The 6,771-nt window shown below is 41.0% G+C and overlaps 1 long non-coding RNA gene across 1 annotated transcript; it reads left to right on the forward strand.

Moving 5' to 3' along the window:
• Positions 1-4,107: 4,107 nt before the first annotated feature.
• On the forward strand, positions 4,108-6,262 carry LOC147624220 (uncharacterized). Its single transcript, XR_015269139.1, has 2 exons — positions 4,108-4,616; positions 6,161-6,262. It is a non-coding gene; the product is annotated as an uncharacterized LOC147624220 (long non-coding RNA).
• Positions 6,263-6,771: the final 509 nt, after the last annotated feature.

A 6,771-nucleotide genomic window follows, 5' to 3' on the forward strand; every position in this document is an offset into this window, starting at 1 on the left:
CAAGATCAAAAAAATGGGAGGCATGGTAAACCCTTTTAAGATTTTGTCAAAACCCCCTCATGTGACATATCATTGGAAAGCTCTTGAAGAGTAGATTCTAAATCCACATTCTCCAAAAAATTTGGAATTAGTATGCTTAAGATATACCCAAAAAATAGATTGAAAAGAAAATTCCCAAAGTAATGGGATTTTTCTAAACTCCCTAATATGGTATTTAGGTAGTTTGAAGTGTGTTAATGAACTTTGCCCGCATTTAAAGAAGCACAGGGTGCCAAATACATCACATTTTATTGGAAGCATGCAAAAGCCACCAACCATTGGAGAGGAGTGCATCAGTGCATCTGGGAAGCTCCTTTGCTACCATTACTGCTCAATTCTGACAATGTGTATTTCTACATGCAATTGCTACATCTACTATGTGATGCCCTCTAACGAGACGATGAGCAAATTAATGATACACATCGGCACCCATCAACATAATGTATGTGCAGGCAAATCAAAGGAACTAACTGGTAGGACAAGGCAAATGGTGTCCAGGGTGCTAGGGGTGGATCACAATGCTGGGGCAAGGAAGGTACAAATATGTGTGGCAAAAGAAATCGTAATGGCAGCACTAGTGCATGAAGGAGGTTCCTTACATTTCATTGGTGGCAGCACTAGTGCATGAAGGTGGTTCCTTACATTTCATTGGGGAAGGAACAAGAGTTCATCAACATTGCAAAGGAGATGGGACCACTAGTGGAAGATAACTGGTAGGCTAATCTGGTTTCGAAATTAGGTTTGTGTAAAAGAGTTATTTTAATCTAGATAAGTAAATTGTGATATTTGAACAATTTGATTTTTAGGTTTCGGAGATCAGTCAAACTGCAACCTGGCAAGGGCCTTCAAAGGAGAGCTTTGTCTTGGATGCAATTCTAAAGCTGAAGCGAGAGTGCACTTACAACTTCTCCACGGAAGCAGGTTCCCAGGTCCAGGAAGGGTCCTCATGTGAGAAGTGCTATGTTTTCAAGATGTTCACCATTGGACCTGCTTCAGGTTGGATTTGGTGAATCGAATGCAACGGACTGGCTCTGGTGACCTGCGACATGCATGGATACAGTTCGACCACACCCAACGAACATCAGATTGGGTGACCATGGCTTGTCATGTATATGATCCAAGGTTCCAAGGTAGCAAATTACCAATGTAGAGTATTTAGGTAGTTAGAGCTAGCTAATTGTACAACCTCTTAAATGACTAGAGTTTTTACGGAGCATGCATGATCTTCTCACGATTGCGGTATGTGAAATGAAAGAGGAGGATATGGAGGCCCAATGTCTATTCTGGGAATGCATTAATGAAGTGATGGCCAACCATGGTTGTGAGAGGGTAGATTTCTATGGTTTCATGGCAGAGGAAGCTCATGCTAACTGGTCGACATGTGTTCAATAGTCGAAAAACAACGTCTTAACAGATAGGGAGAGGTCTTACCTATTTCATTAGAAGCAGACCATGTTTGCCTACACAACAAAGTATGTGTGTGTTACGTCTCAAGGAGAGCACAAAGAAATATACGAGAAGTGGCACATGGCTCCTATCAGTGAAGTTGCATATCAGTGGAGACTCGATTGATACATCAACGGTGGCGTAATCGTCATGTGATGGATATGAATTTGTCAGCAAACAATGGACTCTTGGTTGAGCTGGTGGGAGGTGCACATAGCACATTGGGGTTCAATCATGACAACGATAGAGAGAAGTAATGATGGTCCACATACCCCAAGAACAAACCTAGCAAAAAGCAAGCATGGAAGTTGGTTGGTAGGGGAAGGATGTAGACGCAAGATTTCCCCTTACGATGCATGCACTACCGATATAGCGAATAATGCAATTTTGCAAAGCACAAAGGCAGTCTCTTACACGAAGGAAGAGTACACCTCTCCTCCCCACTACTATAAATATAGAGGTAATCTTTAAAACACTTTGTTATACACCATTACCACCAAGCCTTGTTAGTAGAGTACAACACCCTAGACCCTCCTTCATTTTGTTTGTGATGGCCTCAAATGTTAGCATTAAAGTTGTTGTGCTGCGCATATCCAAAGGGAGGCCACCAATGTGGAGGTCAAGCAAAAGACCATAGATGGTGCACAAGCATGGAAAGGTCTCACATCCTTTCCACTTCCTAGAAAATGATGATGTTATTTCTCAAGTTAAGGACAAAGTGGTGGAATTAATTGCAATTTGGCGAGTCCATGGTTTTATTGATGAATCATCTGAGCGTGTCTTGCTAGAGGAAGTGCGGAAGGGTACGAACACCGTTCGCTTACTTTGTGCCTACACCCCAGAGAACAAGTGAGGCCCATAGTAGTAAAGATGATGGTTTTTACATTTCTGAATTTGGAAGGTGTACGTGAATGAACTTGGTTCTATTTTCAATTTGAACCAATAACCTCAATGTAGAGGATGTGATATTGACATGTTTTTATGTGTTCACTCCCTCCAAAATAATTATATCATGTTGCTCTCTCCAACTTGCTTCGCCCCTCTCTCTTCATACATACATATATATATATATATATATATATATATATATATATGTATGTATGTATGTATGTATGTATGTATGTATGTATGTATGTATGTATGTACACACACACACACACACACATATATATATATATCTCAAAAACCTTCAAAGATATCAAGGAGAAAGACGCTTCAAGTATTAGGGAAAAATTCACAAATTTCACGGTTGCAAAAATTATTGGAACTTCTTCACATTAGGAACTCAATGGAGTCTTCTTGGGCCCTTTAATTTGGACGTTGAATGAAATGCTTAAAATGCTAATCCATCTTTGACCAAGCCTAGAGGCCTAGTCCTAAAAGCATATATTTGATTTTTCACAAAAATAAAATAAAATAAAATAAATGAGATATTCTTAGATCTGGCCACCTAGGTGACTTTAAAGCTTTGTAATGGGCTGTCAGTCAGTTATCATAGCCTTCTCTACCTTTTCGAACTCCAAACATTCCAAAAATTCGTCACTTTCTTCCCCCCTTTTTGTGTGTGCACCAGATCTCTTTCTCTCTCTAAATCCTCTCTCTAAAATGCCCTGCACTCCTCCATGAAAAAAAGCGTCTTTCTCTACTCCAAAAGCCATAGCTAGCAGATCTGTACTCCTAAATGAGCCTTCTCTCTCAAACCCATAGTAGTAGCCATGGCTTGCAAGGAAGAAGCTTACCATGAGCATTCTCTCTACAATACTTGGTCCTCTCTCCATAGCTAGCAAGTCTGTACTCCTAAATGAGCCTTCTCTCTCCAAACCCACAGTAGTAGCCATGGCTTGCAAGGAAAAAGCTTACCACCAGGAGCATTCTCTCTACAATACTTGGTTCTCTCTCCAAACCCACAGTAGTAGCCATGACTTGCACAGAAGAACCTTTTCATGATGTATTCTCTCTCTATATTGCTTAGCAGCCATACCTTGCACTAAAGAAGCTTCCCATGATGCATTGTCTCCTTTGCATTTTTGTCTCACCATTGCCAACCCTCTCTATGTTTCTTTGGCTCCCTTTCTGGCTTCTTTCTCTATCCACAATGCAGCTCTAGAGAAGCAACCCTCATCTCCATTCTTCCCATTATTTTTTGATACCATATCCTGCTCCTTCCACTCCTATTCAACCCAAGCTTACAAGCCTACTTTCTTGTAGATGGCACTACAAGACATCACCAATAAGCCTTCTAAGATCCGCCTTCAGGTTGATTTGGAGACAGAATATGCAACCCTACGCAGTAGGCATGTTGCACCCAATATTTCATACGATCAGCTTCGAATGCAAGGAGCAAAGGCCATTGATCTTTGGATTGATGGAAATCTTTATCCACCAGATCCAATATCTGGTGCCCCTCCACCATTCAAAAGCATTACAAGTTTTTTTAAGTTTGTTGGTGATGGTTTCAATGGGCTTCTTGGCTATTGTAGGAGATTACACATGTTGTGGCTAGATGAGGCAGCTGAAAAGAGACAAACACAATTTGCCTTCGACCAGCTTCAAGCGGCATCAACTAAGCAGATCAATAGTTTGATGCAGAGGATTAAAGAGCTCTCAAAGGAGCTTGAGGTGCAGAAGAATAATTTAGCGGATCGTGTGCGCATAATAAATCAATTTACTGATAATTATGTTCGTCTTCAACACTCCACTCGTAATCTTCGGCGTCGTGTTTACCATTTCACTCACCTTCCCATTGGATATCACGCAAGGCAAAGAAAACGTAAAGCTGTTGGGTTACTTTCTAAGATAGCAGGCGCATGCAAGAGGCGTAAACAAACAACCAGGTAAAATTTTTTGTAGGAATTATAGCAACTTTGAGAAGCAATTAATGAATAAAGCATCTCTCATGGGTGACTCTTGCGATTGTAGGGCATGTGCAACAGCTATACTAGGATGTAACAACGCTGAGGACAATGTTAATGTCTCCCTTCTTCAGCATGTCCTTCAAGAGAAGGATATCATGGAAATGATAACAGGTTCTGGTAATGATAAGCTGCGGGAGACCCTTCGTCAACATTTCTTGAAGGAAATCAAAGAAATTGTCACACCCAAAGAGATGCTTGATATATGTGACTCAGCAGGTATTAGCCAGAAAGGTTACAGAGCAATGTACAGGTCAATCACTTTAGGGTTACTAGCAAAGGGAGTTATGCAATCCTTGCTTCCAACACTTTATAGCTTACAGATGGCAAAGAAGTGTGCTAATGGTGATATTGCATCCATGTTTAATGGTGGGTACAAGTGGGTGGAGGATATTATGCCAATGCCAACAATCAAACCCTTTGAATACAATGCATATAACAATGTCTACATTGACATGGAAGTGCTACAAAAAGCAATGATTCAGTACTATGGCCTCACACTTGAAGAGACAGGTGGAAATGCCGTGTTTGTCTTGAAGCTGGATGAATGTCAAGTGGTTAAAGGTCAAAGACTGGAGCGTGTTAGTTTAACCTTGATGAGCGGAGCACTTAGAGGAAAGCCTTTAGACACCCAAGAGTTAGATGCAACTAAAGACAGCAACAATAGGGGTCAAGGGCATAATCAAGACTACTACGGCATTCAATCAGAGAAGAACATTTGGTGGCATGCAGCATGGGTCCTCCCAAAAGAGAACCATGATACCTTGAGGTGGTATTTTGAACGGTCTGGCATTCAACATGTCGTCTCTTGTTAGGTCAATGGTCAAAAGCTTGATGTTCCTGGAATGGGCTACTTTAACGTTGAATGGCACTTGGGTGGCGATCTAAAAACCTTAAAGTGTATGTTGGGTTGTAAAACAGATGCGAATACTATATTCTCATGTGTTTACTGTTGTCATTCCAAGACAGCAGTAGACTCAAGAGTAAAAGGGAAACAACCTAGCAAAGGCAAAAGTCAAAAACAGGTGGGTGCAAAAAAAGCAATCGTTTTTTATGCTGAACAAAGAAAAGGATCAAAGGTATGGCATAATGGCATATTAAGTTGTGACCAGAGCAAGCCACCTAGTCGTGACCAGGAGGACAATGCTTGGAACCCAATCTTGGACATTCCACTATGTCAAGTGCATGTGTGCACATTACATGCAAGACTCAGGATTTTGGATAAGCTATTGATGCTCCACATAAACTATGTCTGAAACATGGAGCCCGAAGATCGACGAGAAGAGTCGATACGTGCACTAGAGGGTGTACTTTCCTCTATGGGATTACATGCTGGAGCAGTGGTCTTGACAAAGGACAAAAAATCAAACCCTACACAAGACAACCCTAATAAAATTTGCATGGGTGGATCAAAGGCAAGACACTTGCTATCAAACCACTTGGGTTCTCATAGCCACACTGACTTTGAAATTTGGAAGAAGATATGTGATGTTACAACATATCGAGGAAATGATGCCAGGCTTGGCCTAAAACGTGCACGTGTATAGGAGGTGTGTAATAAAATGGTCGATCTTCTAGAGCGACCTCACCTGGATGACCATGGTATTGAGGCACTTAAACAAGCCACTTGTAGATTTACAGAAGAAATGGTCGAGGCATGGTGAGAAACACACATTACTCACTACATGGTAATGTTATATTTCTTGTGTCCTTGTAGTATGTTCTTCATACTGTTTGTTGACTTTTTGTAATTTTCTATGCAGCATATATTGTATGCACATGGGCCATACTTTCTCAATAGATATGGCTCTTTAGCACTTTGGAGCAATCAAGGCATGGAGAAATCACATTACCAAGCAAAGGCCATGTATTTTAAGGGCACTCGCCATGGTGGTGGAGAGTAATGCGCTCCATGAAATGTTCAACTGGTTCTATCGCGTTCTAGTTGGCAAAAAAAGGCAGAAAACTCGCGGTAATTTGTCTCTTAGGCGTCAAATAATGAAAACTGTTAATGCAAGAAGAACTGAAGGATACAACAGATCATATGCTAGGGAGAGACTACGGCAGTGGGTAGCAAGCAAGCGTCGGTGTGGTTCCTCATGGGCTTAAACTCTCTGATTATAATCTTTTTTTGTTTTTAAATTTTATAAACGTTTTAAAAAATTATATTTATAGACATATTTAAGTCATTTTTCATTTATAGCCACCACATTTCATTTGGTTCTTTGTGCTCTACTCTCTCTTGCCCTCCCACTATCTCTCGCACTCGTACATACCTAGGCCATGCCAGAAGAACAGGAGCAAGACTTGCGGTTTTTCGATCAACTCGGTCCACTACCTGCTACAGCAAAAAGGACAAATCTACCTATAGTGA

Source organism: Cibotium barometz, chromosome 25, assembly GCF_041138505.1.
Source record: "Cibotium barometz isolate CiBa-2024 chromosome 25, ASM4113850v1, whole genome shotgun sequence".
Lineage (NCBI taxonomy): Eukaryota > Viridiplantae > Streptophyta > Polypodiopsida > Cyatheales > Cibotiaceae > Cibotium > Cibotium barometz.